This window comes from Peromyscus leucopus, chromosome 14, assembly GCF_004664715.2.
Source record: "Peromyscus leucopus breed LL Stock chromosome 14, UCI_PerLeu_2.1, whole genome shotgun sequence".
NCBI classification, from domain to species: domain Eukaryota; kingdom Metazoa; phylum Chordata; class Mammalia; order Rodentia; family Cricetidae; genus Peromyscus; species Peromyscus leucopus.
In genome coordinates this window covers 40,931,702-40,948,741 of record NC_051075.1, presented here as the reverse complement: position 1 = coordinate 40,948,741, position 17,040 = coordinate 40,931,702, and the positions used below count along the sequence as shown (strand labels likewise).

At 40.9% G+C, this 17,040-nt stretch overlaps 1 protein-coding gene and 1 pseudogene across 1 annotated transcript in view; both read right to left on the bottom strand.

Annotated features, from left to right (window-relative positions):
- Mnat1 (MNAT1 component of CDK activating kinase) overlaps nt 1-17,040 on the bottom strand; it is a 188,055-nt gene that overhangs the window by 66,048 nt on the left and 104,967 nt on the right. The gene's annotated exons all lie outside the window — the stretch shown is intronic.
- Nucleotides 12,764-14,740, bottom strand: LOC114684463 (annotated as a pseudogene).

The following is a 17,040-nucleotide window of genomic DNA, read 5'->3' as shown; positions in this document are numbered from 1 at the left end:
AAAGGCAAGGATGGAGGACAGTAAGGAGTGGGAAGGAAAGCATGGAAGGGCGTGCTCAACTTAGATCCCATACTTAGATGAAAACTCATATAGCGCAGTACCACATACAATGAATAGATACAATGAAAGCTTTTAAAAAGAGAGAATCAAAGGGATAGGAAAATCAATAAGTGAGAGAACAGAACAGTGTAGCTTGTACTGGAATTCAAAGGATAAAGACTCTGTGCAATGCACTGGAAAGAGCAGTAAGATTACCAGAGCAACGTGCTGTGCCTTCAGACAGTGAGAAAACCTAAGTAGGGAAGGGTAGTCAGGAGAAACTGTGCCCAGATGAAACTGCATCGGAACAGACAACCTGAACTACAACCAGAAGGATGTCAATGCTAATTTAAAATGCAAATAGTAAGACACAAACCCTTCAAGCCAATACCAGAACATCTTCTCTCCATCAGTGAAACAAAAGGCAAGACAGAAAACATGTTTGATGTGACAGCAGTCCACAGCAAGATGCTGTCACACAACGTTTTTGGATATGAAAAGCAGTTTAACAAACCTTTTAAGTACAATGAATAGAAATTCCACCTGTAAAGATTCCTAAGAAAAAGTCAGAGACACAATAAATTCTTATGGGTGAGTCTATTTATTACAGTTTAAATTAATCTATGTTGTGAAAAAACAAAATGAAACAATATTGAAATGTGAGTTATCTTAAGTAAGTTGTTGGTTAAATTATAAAACAGTATGTGGCCATTTAAATTGTTTGAAGAGAAATCAATACAATATTATGTATAATAATTGGGGCAATTTTTAAATGTGCAAAAAAATCTATAAAACATTAACTATAGTTTTACCTGGGTAATAAATTATACATATTATCCATATTATATCTCTATTGTTCTATTTTCTAAATTAGCCAAATGAGTCTACTTTATATTTACTATCACCACAGCGACAGTAAAAATACAGGAGGAACAATATTATGATGGTTAGTCTGGATTAATGACTTGACACAATCAGGAATCCCTGGTAAGGGATCTCATTGAGGGGCTGTCTAGACTAGGTCACCCTGCGGGCACATCTATGGGGAAACCCACCCACAGTAAGGGCACCACTCCCTAGGAAGGGGATTCTGAACTGCAAGAAAGTAGAGGAAGGAAGCTGAGCGCTAGCATACATGTACTAATTCGGGGTCTCCACTCCTGACTTCCTCACAGCTGCAGACGGGAACCAGGAACTGTAAATAAATCCTTTCTCCTTCGGGATGATCTTGACAGAGTGCTGCATCACAGCAACAGGGAACGAAACTAAGACAATACTGCAGGAGAAAACATTCAGAAACAACAGCATGAGGCGATTAATCTGTTCTCTTGAATGAATCGGTCACATGAGACACAGAAAAGCATGGAGTGGGATGCGAAGTGCTGCAGATGTAAAACAGAACAACAAAGTCAGAGTCTCTGAGTGAATGCTGATCCGTGGAGAGAGAAAAGAACTACAGGAGCAAAGCTTCAGTTCAAACTAAAGCATGTTTGTTCATTTTGTTTGGTACAATTATAGCATTATGATTGTGTATGAAATGACCCATACAGGAACAAAAATAAGAATATAAAAGCATAATTTCATATAAATTATATCTTAAAGTAGTTTAGGGGAAAACATATATATGAAGCAAATATTCCAAATACTGAAGATTATTTAATCTGTTTATTTATCATATTATATTTATACTTTGCTAATTTTGAAAGTTTTCATTATAGGAATTTTAAAACAGATCATGGAGACTTTGTTAGTTTTGAAAGAAATGTAGCTATTTTTAGAACAATGAAAATGAAATAATACAAAAGAAAGAAGAGTTAGAATCAAATGGGTCAAGTTTGTAGCTATTCTAGTTATAGTCTAAGGTTGGTTTGATTACAACTACTTATTGAAGAAATATGATTTGAATGAATTATAACTGAAGAGGAAAAAGGAATGATGATATATGGGAAAAAGGAGAATTGAAAAGATTTTTTTTAAGTGAAAAACAGATTGGGAGAAAACATTTCCAAGTCACATATTTGACAAGTAACTTTTATTTGGAACATATATAAGCAAATTTTACAAATGAGTAACAAAAAGACAGACAAACAAATACAGACCAAAAGACAGGGAAATCCAGGATGGACTCTGAAGTATAGACCACAGACAGTGTTAATGAAAATGTAAAGACTTTAGAAATCTCTTACGTAGCACACAGGAGTGAGCCATGAGCACAAGAGAGTGAGCTTTGGAAAACAACTTGGTGATTTTCCCCTAAAATTACAAGTAACTTTAATATACGATTTACCAAACCAAAAAAAAAAATCCACTTATAGGTGCCTGTCCAATAAAAACGAAAATCAATGATCACACTCAGGTTTCTACATGAATATTCATAGCAATATTACTTATTTTGCCCAGACAATGAAAATAATCTGAATGACCCCATCAACTCATGAATGAACAGAATGGAGTATAGTCACATAACCTGAATTCATTCACATAAAATGCAGAGGAAGAGTAAGTAATGAAGCTTTGATATATACTACAACATGGATGAACTGCAAGACAGCATATTATCATAGCTTCTATGTATATGAAATGTCCAGAAGGGACAAAACTGCAGAGACAAAATGCCCATTGGCGATTGTTACAGGAGCACTGAATGTTCTGTGACTCCAAATGAGTCTAAGTTACCTTCTTCAAGGAATGATAATACCCTAAATGTGGCTTACAGAAATTGTTGTGACACTCTGTAAACCTTCTGTAAACCAATTAAAAATCATTAAGTAATAAAATTTAAGTAAGTTAGAGCAAATAAAATTTTACTTTTTAAGAGTTTAAAGCAATCAAATCAATTCAATATTTCTACTTAAAAATCCAGGAAGAGTGTTCAGTAAAGACAGTCAGAAAATAATCCCAAGAGAAACTATGCTATCATCAGCACCAAAGTAACAAACCAAGTCAATGAATAAGTAAGACTGGAAGAGGAGAGATGCATGAAGAGCGGGGCCGATGCACTGGGCCTGGAGAGATGGTTCAAAGGCCAGGGACACCTGCTGCTCCTCCAGGGGCCCGAGTTCAGGTCTCTGGACCCATCTCAAGAGCTCCCAACAGCCTGTAACTCGAGCTCAATGGGATCCGATGTCCTCTTCTGGACTCTGTGGAAACTCTCAAACACACACACACACACACACACACACACACACACACACACACACACACGCTGTAAATCTTAAAAAAGAAAAGTAAGGGAGCTGAACAGATGGCTCTGGAAGTAAAAGTGTATACTGTCCTTACAGAGGATCTGAGTTTGGTTCCCAGCACTGACACTGGAAAGTTCTCAACAGCCTACCAACTTCAGCTCCATAAGATCTGTCATCTCTGACCTCTCAGGGCACCTGCAATCACCTGCACACATGTTCATATGTACACACAAACATAATTTTAAAATTAATAAAATCACAAAAATATTAGTTTAAAAAATTAAGTAATCAGGTACATTCTATTGGCCTTCAAAAAAAGCACAAAACTAAGACCCTTTCCATTTGTATTATTGTTGCCATATAATAAATACAATTTAGTGAGAAGAGCCACAGACAACCATGCAACCGTAAGTGGGTGTTTAATCACTCCTCTTGGGAGAGATGGGTAGATGGATACAAAGCATACATTCAACAATATACCGTATTCTTCCTGGCCTGAATCTATTCCTCCAGCTTAGAACCCAGGTCCAGCTTAGAACCCAGGTGTGCAAGTGTCAGGACTAGAGTATGGCTCCCCAGCACCCACGGGAATGCAAGGTGAGTCAGGTGGTCCACATGTAATCCTGGGGGGGGGGGAGTGCAGAGGCAGGAGATTCCTGGTCTCCAGGTTCAACTGAGAGCCTTGACTAATGGGCGAGGTAGAGAGTAATCAAGGAAGATGATTGACATCAACTGCACACCTTTACACACACATATGCCCCCCCCACAACCATTCATGGACATCACCTATACATATATCGTGTGTGTGTGTGTGTGTGTGTGTGTGTGTGTGTGTGTGTGTGCGCGCGCACATGCAATTCAGCTTCTGCCTTGCAGAGTTTTTATTTCAGCAAATCATAAAGAAATTGTATCTACTTGTATTCTTTAGGCCATTTAAATAACACAGAAGGAACAAGGGCAATGGAGGTTTCCAAGAACAAGCTCCTCCTCAACGGTAAATTTATCAAATTCTGCACAGTTCTCTGCACAGCTGCTGACTCTGGGACCCGGAACCCTTCACTTCTATGGCACAGTCACCCCAGTTCCAGGGCGACTTCCCGAGCCAGGATCTACAGGAAGTCTGCGAGAAAATCAAAGACGGTATTTCTGTCGTTTCTATTTTGGTAAGTGTGCTAATAAATTAAACATGTGTGCACGTATATATGCATACATATGTTGGTATGGATTTTTTTAATGTTTTAAGAAGCAAGCAAACTGAAAGAATGTGCCTGGCACTGTCTACAAATCGCTTATTTAGAGTCACATTTCTGTGGTAGCTCAGGTATTTTCACTTTATTTTAGGAACAAGCAGAGTAATTTCTGTACTTTGCTGTTCCGGTCACTCCAGGGTGATGTCAGCCTGTCATCACTGAGACAGCTGCATGGTAATAACTTCCTGGTAAAACATCATTTCGTTGTGGGTACAGTTCATCCCCCGTCCCTGACAGGCACACAGAAATGACTTCTCCCCATTATTTTCCAACGTTGGCAGTAACTGTCAGAGGATGAATGCAGGGCGGAGGTCTGAAGGCTAGAAGGGGACCATGCACCATGCTGGTGTTGCCCCTGGAGTCAAATGAACCGAGGGAAAACAACGCAGTTCTCTACGTCTCCCTTACATTGCCTATGATGCGGTTGGGGAAGACTGAGAGAGCAAGGTGGTCTGTTAGGAACCCATGACCGCTAAGCAGAAATAGGCCACTGCCTGTCCAATTTAACAGATGTCTGATTCACATATATTAAAGAAACACCCAAATGGAAAAAACAAGCACTCATTTCTGTATTTCCCAATTCTCTACTAAAATCATCAAACAAGATAAATGTTTTTAAATGGGTACACTATAACTTCAAAAGTATTACTTTTAAAGCATTCTAATGATGATATTCCTAGAATCAGCCTTTATATTTGCAAAGTAAAAAAAAAAAAGTCTCATGCTGCACACACTAGGAAAGCACCTGGTTTTCTAGCTCATCAGAATGCTTGTATTTTGTAAATATGCTCAAACCATCAAAGAATTTCTAACTTCTCAAGCTGAGCTTAAGCCTTGTTCACTGTTATCAATCGAATGGTCCTATCCTAAAGAGCTATGTTATATTCTCTTGGCCAAGACAAGACTTTTAAAAAATGTTTCTTGTACATTAGCTCTGCAACATCATTACAATCTGCCTGCTATAGGGGAAGTACTTTGTCATACAAATTCATTTGCAATGTCTACTCTCAAAACTCATCGTCTAGTGTTCCAATACTACATAGAAGTTCTGTAATAATATTTCAACTCTACTTTTAGACATTTGTTGGTATACCAAGATAAACTACTGCAAAGAGTTTCAAAAATAAAAAGCAACTTACTCAGAAGTGAAAAGGTTAGGTGGTGCCCACCTATAATCTGAGCATTCGGGAAGTGGGTAGGGGGTCACAGTAAGCCTGGCACTATGGAGGTCCAGGCTACACAGAAGACTGTGTGTCTCAAAGGGGAGGAGGGAGGGAGGGAGGGAGGAAGGGAGGGAGGAGGGAGGGAGGGAGGGAGGGAAGGATAAAAATCAAGGAATTTATTTATTTGTTTTTGTTATTTTAGGTTTGTTTTTTCTTGGGCATTGACAAACAACAGCATTGAGAGAACTGTTTTTAATTCTTTCTCCGATGCTTGTCTTGCTGCTGGACTATAATTTGTTGCCAAGAGGACATAGCGTCCGGCAATCGTGTTTGTTTCTATAAAAAGACCAGAAAAGAAAAACATCAAGGGAGACTATCTGGTGAGACAAAACTTGTTTCCTTAAAAATGACTGCTGATTGTAAGAAAAACAGTTTGCCAGAAATTCCAAAATCAGCTTTCTAGGCATACAACATTTTAACTGATTTGTTTTAAGTCCCTATAAAAGTAATTATTAAGAAAGAATTCTTACCTTGGAACCAAAAATGAACTAGTAATTAACCAATGATAATGATAACTTATACATATATCTACATTTTTATCACAATAAAATATAAATTTGGTTTATGTAAAGTTATCTAAATGTACCATTATTATGTAAGCAAAACAAAACCCTATTTCAGTGAAAACATAACACAAAGCTCTAAAGACTGAGTCATCCATACCCCATGCCTGGTACAGAGCTTGGTTCATACTGGGAATATTTATTTCAGGAATGCACAGGTGTTTTATCATGCCCCCTCCCATCCTCTACCTCACCCTCCCAAACAGTGTATGACAAATCTCTTGGTTTAGTTGAGGTCTTTGAACTACAGAATGAATAACTACTGTAAAAATTTCTCAGGTTACGTGTCATATCGTGGCAGCCAAACAAATAATTAATACCCCATCCATTTTGGGGTTTTTGTTTTTTTGTTTTGTTTTGGTTTTGGGGTGTTTTTTTGTTTGTTTGTTTGTTTTTTGGTTTTGGTTTTTTTGTTTTGTTTTGTTTTTTTTGAGACAGGGTTTCTCTGTGTAGTTTTGGTGCCTGTCCTGGATCTCACTCTGTAGACCAGGCTGGCCTCGAACTCATAGAGATCCGCCTGGCTCTGCCTCCCAAGTGCTGGGATTAAAGGCGTGCGCCACCACCACCTAGCTGGTTTTTGTTGTTGTTGATGTTATTCTTTAAGTTTTTGTTTGTTTGTTTTGGTTTCAATGTGCATTGTATGTATGTCTGGTGGCCATGGAGGCCAGGAGAGAGTGTTGGATCCTCTGGAACTGAAGGATACAGATAGTTACAAGCCACCATGTAGGTGCTAGGAACTGAATCCAGGTCCTCTGTAAGAGCAGCCAGTGCTCTTAATTGCTGAGCCATCTCCACAGACCTCCTACCCAGGTTTTAAACAGTTCATTGCCAGAGGTACCAAGCACTTACCTATTATAGGAATATTTTAATTCATGTAGCAAATATTTAAGAAATGGTAGGCATTGTGATGCTGTGACCCTACTTTCAAGTATTTACCAACGTGAAAAAATTAAATGCAATAATATGAATTTATAGCCATTCATCATAAAGTATAAGTACTTATTTATATATCAATATATAGGTTCTTTTTTAATGAAAGTTATATTAGTTTGCTAAAATGTCATTTGCAGAAAATATTTACAATCCATTTCTGAAAAACACTTGGACTTAGGCAAACTGCATTTGTCCTTAGATATGAAGTCTAACTTTTATGTTTGTTTTCTTAGATGTTCAGTCTTTTAATAAGAAGAAAACAATTTCTTCTTCAAATAACACACAAATTGGGGGCTTGTTTTCCTACCATTATAAACTGTATACACTCTGAAATATGACCAGGAAGACTATTTCAACTAAGAGGAATAATTCTTAGCAATGTTGACATAACTCCCTTCCAGGAGCACTAAGCTAAGCAGTTCTTTCCGCTGCATTTCACTGTGCCTTTGCCAGTGCTGCACGGACCAGAAGAGCAGCACAGAGCAGCACAGAGCAGCCACAGAGCAGCACAGAGCAGCACAGAGGAGCACAGAGCAGCCACAGAGCAGCCACAGAGGAGCACAGAGCAGCCACAGAGCAGCCACAGAGCAGCACAGAGCAGCACAGAGGAGCACAGAGCAGCCACAGAGCAGCCACAGAGCAGCCACAGAGGAGCACAGAGCAGCCACAGAGGAGCACAGAGCAGCCACAGAGCAGCCACAGAGCAGCACAGAGCAGCACAGAGGAGCACAGAGCAGCCACAGAGCAGCCACAGAGCAGCCACAGAGGAGCACAGAGCAGCCACAGAGGAGCACAGAGCAGCCACAGAGGAGCACAGAGCAGCCACAGAGCAGCCACAGAGCAGCCACAGAGGAGCACAGAGCAGCCACAGAGCAGCACAGAGCAGCACAGAGTAGCCACAGAGCAGCACAGAGCAGCACAGAGCAGCACAGAGCAGCACAGAGGAGCACAGAGCAGCCACAGAGCAGCCACAGAGCAGCACAGAGCAGCCACAGAGGAGCACAGAGCAGCACAGAGCAGCCACAGAGCAGCCACAGAGGAGCACAGAGCAGCCACAGAGGAGCACAGAGCAGCACAGAGCAGCACAGAGCAGCCACAGAGCAGCCACAGAGCAGCACAGAGGAGCACAGAGCAGCACAGAGCAGCCACAGAGCAGCACAGAGGAGCACAGAGCAGCACAGAGCAGCACAGAGCAGCACAGAGCAGCCACAGAGCAGCCACAGAGCAGCCACAGAGCAGCACAGAGCAGCACAGAGTAGCCACAGAGCAGCACAGAGCAGCCACAGAGCAGCACAGAGCAGCCACAGAGGAGCACAGAGCAGCCACAGAGCAGCACAGAGCAGCCACAGAGCAGCACAGAGCAGCACAGAGCAGCACAGAGCAGCCACAGAGCAGCCACAGAGCAGCCACAGAGGAGCACAGAGCAGCACAGAGCAGCACAGAGCAGCCACAGAGCAGCCACAGAGGAGCACAGAGCAGCCACAGAGCAGCACAGAGCAGCCACAGAGGAGCACAGAGCAGCACAGAGCAGCCACAGAGCAGCCACAGAGGAGCACAGAGCAGCCACAGAGGAGCACAGAGCAGCACAGAGCAGCACAGAGCAGCACAGAGCAGCCACAGAGCAGCACAGAGCAGCACAGAGGAGCACAGAGAAGCCACAGAACAGCACAGAGCAGCACAGAACAGCACAGAGCAGCACAGAGCAGCCACAGAGCAGCCACAGAGCAGCACAGAGCAGCCACAGAGTAGCCACAGAGCAGCACAGAGCAGCCACAGAGCAGCACAAAGCAGGACAGAGCAGCACAGAGCAGCCACAGAGCAGCCACAGAGCCAGCCACAGAGCAGGACAGAACAGCACAGAGCAGGACAGAGCAGCACAGAGCAGGACGGAGCAGCCACAGCCCTTTAGACTTTTCATCCGAGAACACACGTATCACTCAGTAGACGTGCTGGTCCCACATACGCGAAAGCATCTACACTGTCGCATGGTTTGCTCTAGGTATTTTTTTTCTGTTTGTTTTAATTCGGGGGATAAAAATTAATTTGATTCTATAGTGATTCTATAGTCTTCCTTTTATCAAAAAAAAAAAAAAAGAGAGAGAGGCACACCTAGTATAACAGTAACCGAGAGGGCCAGGAAGAAGCTAACTTTGAAGCCTTCCTCGGTCTTGCAGCTTGGTATTTAACGCTGCTGAGTCCTACCACAGGAGCAGTTGCTCCGACAGGTGTTGCTGCCAGTCAGCTGCCTTTGCTGAGGCACATTCTCCAGATTACCACTTCATCTCCCACCCACAGCAACCGCGGCCTGCTGCTCTGCGATACCACCCCTGCAAACAAACATGGTTACCAAAACAAGAGACAGGAATCAGATAGGGCTTTAGGCAAAACACAGCTCAGGTAGGTTCTGCATCTACTTATTTTCTTCTGTGGTTTTCTGGAATCCTTAAGTTAAACCAAAGCTTCCTGGCTCTCACCATCTCTCCACAGACAATAGGTGATAGATAGATAGATAGATAGATAGATAGATAGATAGATAGATAGATAGATAGATAGATGATAGAGCGAGCATGCTGTTGTTAAATTTTGGCCCCACTGATCATATTATCATCAGGAAAAACAGGATTTAATGCAGACATACACCTTCTTACTTTCTCATAACATCTGACCTCGCATTGGAACTCATCCACACTCCCCTGCCCACAACCATAAGAAACTCCTATCGCCGCACACTGTGATTTTACACATTCAGAACTACCAAATAAAGCAATTTGTCTGCATCAGGGAAATTAGGATAAAATTACTCTGAAGATTTTTTTCAAGTGTTCTTGTACAAGGTGCTGATGAAATTCCTTTAAACTCACCTGGGAACACACTGAAAACTGTATTTGGTCTTTACTTTTATGATCTAACTATGCTTCTAATGCTTGATGTTAACACTGATTCTTAAACAGCCAGCAACACTGGGTTCTACAGTGCTTCTAAGCTACTTTTATTCCACTGCACAGACCTGTGACCTCCACTGTGACCTCCCAAAGCAGTTGTACGCTTTGCTGGGGTGCAAATCCTCACAGACAAGTTGAACCTGTTCTTTTTGGCACTGAGCCCTTGCGCAGAACACACAGCTGAGATTTCTTACACAAGGGGAACTGAGGGGCATTATTTCACAACATTAATTCTTCACAGATAGCCAGGTATAATCTTCGACAACCTTTGGAAGCTCTTAAATAAACAGATCATCTCTTAATTACAAAGTTTCTTATTTGTCACTAATTGCAGGGCATATTAAGATTCATTTTGCACTGGGGAAAAAGCTAGCACATAAACCTTATATACTAAAAGTTGTAAAAATTAGTCTATTAATGTGTATTCAGAAACAGTACTACTTTTAATTTGTATCTTAGAATAATTACATCCCTTGCTGTCTTTAACTAGGTAAAAGCAAAATCACTAATAAAAACCTATGCTTATGGAACTGTACTTTAAGAAAGTAAGCTTTGTCTTCTGAAAGCATTTCAGTGACAGACTATCAAAAACTGAGGTGGAGAGGAAGAGAGGAAGATGTCTGAGTCTACCTCTGACCTCCACAAGGTCAGAATGTACCAGAACACAGAAAGAGAAGGGAGGGAGAGGGAGAGAAAAGGGAGAAGGGGGGGGAGACAGAGAGAAAGAGATAAAGAGACACACAGAGTGAAAGAGAGAGGGAGACAGAGAAAGAAGGAGGGAGAGAGACCGAGAGCGGGAGAGACAGAGGCAGAGAAACAGGGACAGACAGGCAGGCAGGCACAGAGACAGAGATAGGAGAGGGGTCATCCTTTATCTTGAACTGTATGCTGTGAACAAGGATGAACAGGGATTTTTTTTTTCTAAGTGTCAGTTTGCTTATAAAAATATTTAAGAAATCAAAATATGATTCAGCAGTGTCAACATGCCTAGAAAATGTCCTTTATTATCACTGCTGCATCGTCTACATCATGAGAAGGAGGAGGAGGATCCTTCCTACCATGTCCTTGTCATTCAATATCCCACCACAACAGGCAACCATCAACACATCAAATGGAACCCTGACAGACTCTGCTTGTAGCCTGCTCCAGTGTGGAGATGAGGTGAGAGGATCAACAGTTCAAAGCCAGCCTGGACTTCATACTGAGCTCCTAGACAGCCTGGGCAACACAGTGAAATCCTACCATCCCTTCTCCCAAAAAAGGCAAAAAACAGGGTTGGGAGGAAAGGAATCTGTTTATAATTAAATGACAACTCGAAACATCTTCCTGTAGAAAGAGCATTATTGATGACGGTGCAATTGCAGACTGACAACATATGAAGCACATTGATTATCTTTAATTTAGTCGGGCTCTGGGAACAATGTAGGAGGAAATCAAAGAAAACTTTACTCTCTCTTTCTTGGGCACATAGCTGGCCCTTAGGCAAAGCTCTGAAATTCACCTTAAGATTCTTTTCATTTGGCCCTTTGGCCCTTTGTATTCCCATCTAGCAGCTAGTACCTTTCCCAGGTACTCTACGTCTCCACAAGAAGATACTACTAAATCCCAAGAAGAAACACCTTCTTCTGCCACTATGAATCCTATTCTGCTCCCTGATCTTGAGCCACAACCTGAATCTACCATAATAAAAACTTCCTGACTTCAGTAAAGTATTAGAGGAAGAAATCCAATTGTATGATTTACTTTAAAAAAAAAAAAATCTGGATTTTGTTATTTCATTATTGTTTTTAAAAAGGCATTTGTAAAATAATTTCTTGTTTTTTCCAGACAAGGTTTCTCTGTGTAGTTTTGGTGCCTGTCCTGGACCTCACTCTGTAGATCAGGCTGGCCTTGAACTCACAGAGATCCACCTGGCTCTGCCTCCCGAGTGTTGGGATTAAAGGTGTGCGCCACCACCGCCCAGCGTAAACGAAGTAGTTGTTTTTAAACAGATGAATGATTGTTAATTTATTTTATGTCTTGCTTAATATTTGTGCCTTTTAATTGTCAACAGAGATTGTCTTTATACTTTTCATCCTTATAATTTCCTATTAAAAAAGAAAAAGACAAACCTGGAGCACTAGCATTTCCTCACAGTGACTTAGAGCATGACCAGATACCCTGTGAGGAAGCTTGGCAGAGTACAGAAACCTGGGGTTAACTCAGGTCTACAAATAAGGGCACTCAGGGACTCCCAAATCCAGTCAGGCTAGGAAAGACTGTCCCCAATCTTACTAATGTCTCGATTTCTGATTCTCTCTTCAATATCCTTGTGCTTGGCTAAATGCTCACAACCTACCAACAAAGCCCCAAAACAGTCTATAGACTGTCCCTCTTGGTCTCCAAACAAACTTACACCTCAGCGCCTGGCAATCGAAAGCACCAGTCTACAAAACCAAACAAAATCCCCTCAACAGTCAGAGACTAAAATCTACGTGGCACAGACAAACTTCTCTCCATATCTGGTGAAGGCGTAAACCACAGTGTCTCACGAGAGCGGACCTAGACTTCCTGTTTCTGAGACGTGACTTTTACGACATCACATGTGTCCCTGCACTGGCATCCCTCACCACTGTCACATGAAGGACAAGAGAGCAAGTGTTTATGCAGCTTCTCCAACTACAGTGAACCGAGGCTCCTTCTGAAGCCCGAGTTCACCCGAGGCTTCGACATAGTTTGATTCATGTTTTTGTTTCCAGCAATTCCAATGGACTATCAGACCGATGTCTGTCTCATTATGCATTTAACCAGACCATATCTGCTTAGCAGGAAGTCCCACAAAATATTAAAAAGGAAGAGAATTACTCTTAGAATTCAAATTATCTATAAAATGTGATTATTATTTATACCATCTTTTTAATGACTTATAAGCTCATTAAAAGTTTATAAAAGACTAACATTTACAGTTAGCCCATTTACAACTTAGAGCAAATGGTTCTCCTTCCCCTCATCTCTCTAAAAGGCTGAAAATTCTGGCAGATTCTGTATCCAAGTTTTGGTGTTTTTGTATTTGTTTTTTAATTTTGTGCATCTTTTACTTAAATCATGATTTTAACTTGTATCAGTTAGCACTCTGTTAGCAAAAATAATTTTCCATCACATTATTACAGGTCAACAGGACATGGGGAGGCATCAGTGAAACACTAGCTCTTCGGTTTGCTGTTATGGATACATTGGAAACACACTTCAAGTACAGACGAGAACACTGCAGAAGATCTAAATAGGTATTTTACAATATGCATAATTTCAGACTTTATCACTAAGTTAGAATGATATATAAAATATTAACAGGAATCACCTCTAGGTTTGATAAGCACTTCAAATAACAGCAATATTCAGATTACAGCAGCATATACTAAGTATCTGTCCCATCTTTGAATCTAGCTCAAAGGTTTATACTATTTCCCTCTGAAACGCGTCTTTGGGCACTCAAAAGACAGTATAACAGCCTTAATCCACCAATACAGCAAAGCCAAATAGGGTATGAAGAGGATCCACCATACCCCCGGACTGTCCGCAAAACCTCCAATCTCTTCATCATGAGACACTAACATGAAACTGCTCAGCCTTTCTCTACCAATCTAATGAAGCTTCCAGTTATATTTAGGGAGGCCAAAACCCATCACCAATAGCATACAGCTGGTAACTTCTCCAGTCTTCCATTGAGTCCACCTGAGGTCAACTGTCATTCATAAAACCACCAACCAAATAAATCAAAATTCACTTGGTACAACTGACTAGTTATCACCAGGAATCCTGGACAACATTAGATCTGTCCAGCATGAGATTCAGAGCCAGTCCACTCCCAAGTCCATCATCAAAGTTCATATAGAACAAAACAAAGTCACCTTTCTTTCTCACATTGATAGCGTCAAGTTTGCCCAAGAGAGTCAAAGTTGCCACCACAGAAAATGAGAATCTTCTCTCAATTTCTCCTCAAATATCTCCAGCAAAAGAACTGTTTTCTTTCTGTAGGCTTTGAACACATTCCACTTTATTTATGCCAGTAACAGTAACATTATAATATACAGAGTCAGAATCTAGACAACAGTAAGAGCATGCAGATGAGGATCGTGTCCAATGCTTACTGCCCCCCCACAAACACTCATGTTGACATGACTTGATAAACGCCAGTATTCCCTCTCTGTTCATGAGATGAAGCTGTCCAATGAGATCCATCGCTGTCAAGCCCTAGATGCCACTCATTCTCAATGTATTCATGTATTCATAATCATCTTTCTTTGAGTCACAAGAGGCAATATAATCAGCATGGTTCTCCAGTAACAGGATGTCAGGTGCATCTGACTTGATGACATCCTTCTGTGGTATGCCCATGCCCAAACACCAAAAAGGCCTACCATATTCAAGTGTAAGATTGATCTTATGCATGGGGTTATTCACCTAATCACTCTGCTTTGATATTTTTGTTGTAAGTTTTGAAAAAGTTAATCTTTATGTAAACACTGTTAAATATGGGAACAGTTTACCTTGTAATTGACATCTCAGACTATTCAAATGATCCTCTCTGAACACTTCACTATTTTGTTTTAGTACTGTAAATATGACATTACAATGTATATTCTTTTTTTTTTTTTTGGTTTTTTTCGAGACAGGGTTTCTCTGTGTAGCTTTGCGCCTTTCCTGGGACTCACTTGGTAGCCCAGGCTGGCCTTGAACTCACAGAGATCTGCCTGCCTCTGCCTCCCGAGTGCTGGGATTAAAGGCATGCGCCACCACCGCCCGGCCTACAATGTATATTCTAAAGATGACTAAGGTTATCTGTCCAAGTCCCACAGGCATTAACTCACAGGACCAGAATCTGAATCCATCCAATGTGACGCTTAAATCTTTACGGCCATCACAACTCTATTTTCTATAAACGGGGTTGAGGTTCTCTTGCTTGTACCATTAAGATAGAATAAAAGAAGACCATAATTACTCTCCACTACTTCCCTTTCTCAACTCAAATGCCCTTGTAAGAAAGGTACAACTCACTGCTATGTAGGACACAAGGAACTAGGTGGACAAACTTTTAGAAAAGGATAGTGAAACTTTTCTAGAATGTGAAATAGCCAAGAAAATGTGTACTTTCCATTTTAAGGAACACAGGCCTTATACCAGAAATTGTAATTATATCTATGCCTACAATCTCTGAACTAAAATTAGTAATGTGGAAATTAAAAATATCATTTTACAGATGTTGTTGGTTGCTTGTTACTCTTTACTCTTTGGGGAACCCGCCACCCAGCTCCCAAATAAATCATACATGGAGTCTTATTATTACTTATAAATGCCCAGCCTAAGTTTGGCTTGTTGCTAGCCAGGTTTTCTTACATTAACCTGTCTACCTTTTGCCTCTGGGCTTTTGTCTTTCTCTATTTCTGTATACCTTTCATTACTTCTTACTCCTTGTCTTGCTGTGTAGCTGGGTGACTGGTCCCTGGTGCCCTCCTCTCCTCCTCTTCTTGTTGCTTGATCTTGCTTCTCCCAGATTTCTTCTTCTATTTATTCTCTCTGCCTGTCAGCCCCACCCATCCTTTCTCCAGTCTTACTATTGGCCATTCAGCTCTTTATTAGACCATCAGGTGTTTTAGACAGGCAAAGCAGCACAGCTTCACAGAGTTAAATAAATGCAACAGAAAAGAATGCAACACATTTTTGCATCATTAAAAAAATGTTCCACAGCATAAACAAACGTAACACATCTTAAAATAATATTCCACAACATACAGATCCTTGTCAATTGCAATTATATTCATTAAAAAGAGCTAAGTGTGGCACAGCTAGGCAGGACCTACTACGATACATAATATAGTTGTACAAGGAGAGATGGTACTTCCTGGATCAAGTGTTCACTGTTCTCTCTCAAACTTCACATGTTCAACACAAGAGGCACTCTGCCAAAGTCAATCGCTCCTTAACAAACAAATAATCTGATGTCTTGTACTTTCACCATATCTTGTGCTTAGAGAATGTATCAGTAACAAAGGGGGAACTGCTGTGGGATGTTCTGTATGGCAAATGTGTTGCTCTGATTGGTCAATAGATAAAACACTAATTGGCCAGTGGCTAGGCAGGAAGGATAGGCGGGACTAACAGAGAGGAGAAAAGAAAGAACAGGAAGGCAAGAGTCACTGCCAGCCGCTGCCAGGACAAGCAGCATGTGAAGATGCCGGTAAGCCACCAGCCACGTGGCAAAGTATAGATTTATGGAAATGAACTAATTTAAGCTATAAGCACAGTTAGCAAGAAGCCTGCCACGGCCATGCAGTTTGTAAGCAATATAAGTCTCTGTGTTTACTTGGTTGGGTCTGAACGGCTGTGGGACTGGCGGGTGACAAAGATTTGTCCTGACTGTGGGCCAGGCAAGAAAATTCTAGCTACTACAGGGGAATTGATTAATAATACCCATATTGCATATATACATGGAAATATATTCAACACTAGAACACACTCTTTAGTCTTAAAATTTATTAACACAATTAACATACAAGGAATCTAGGCACACAGGCAGTTGCAAACACCTCACTACAGTGACTTCAGGTCTATATTTTAAGTCTCCCATTAACAATAACTATTTTTATAAAAGGCCATGGATAACAAGGAAATGTTAATAAAACTATCATTTATTTATATTAACTGCACCACCCAATTTAAATTCATGCTTTTGATGCTCCAAATATATTATCAAAATTATGATTTGAAAGAAAAAAATGTGTTTTCTTATGACAAAGGAAGTCCCAGAAATGAAAAGTCGGAACAGAATAATCTGATTGTGTTTCTGTTACACCAGTGATTTAGTGCTGCTCCAGAACAGCACATGAGCAGCTCACAATTCTCAAACGTGCAAAGTATTTCCATGTGCT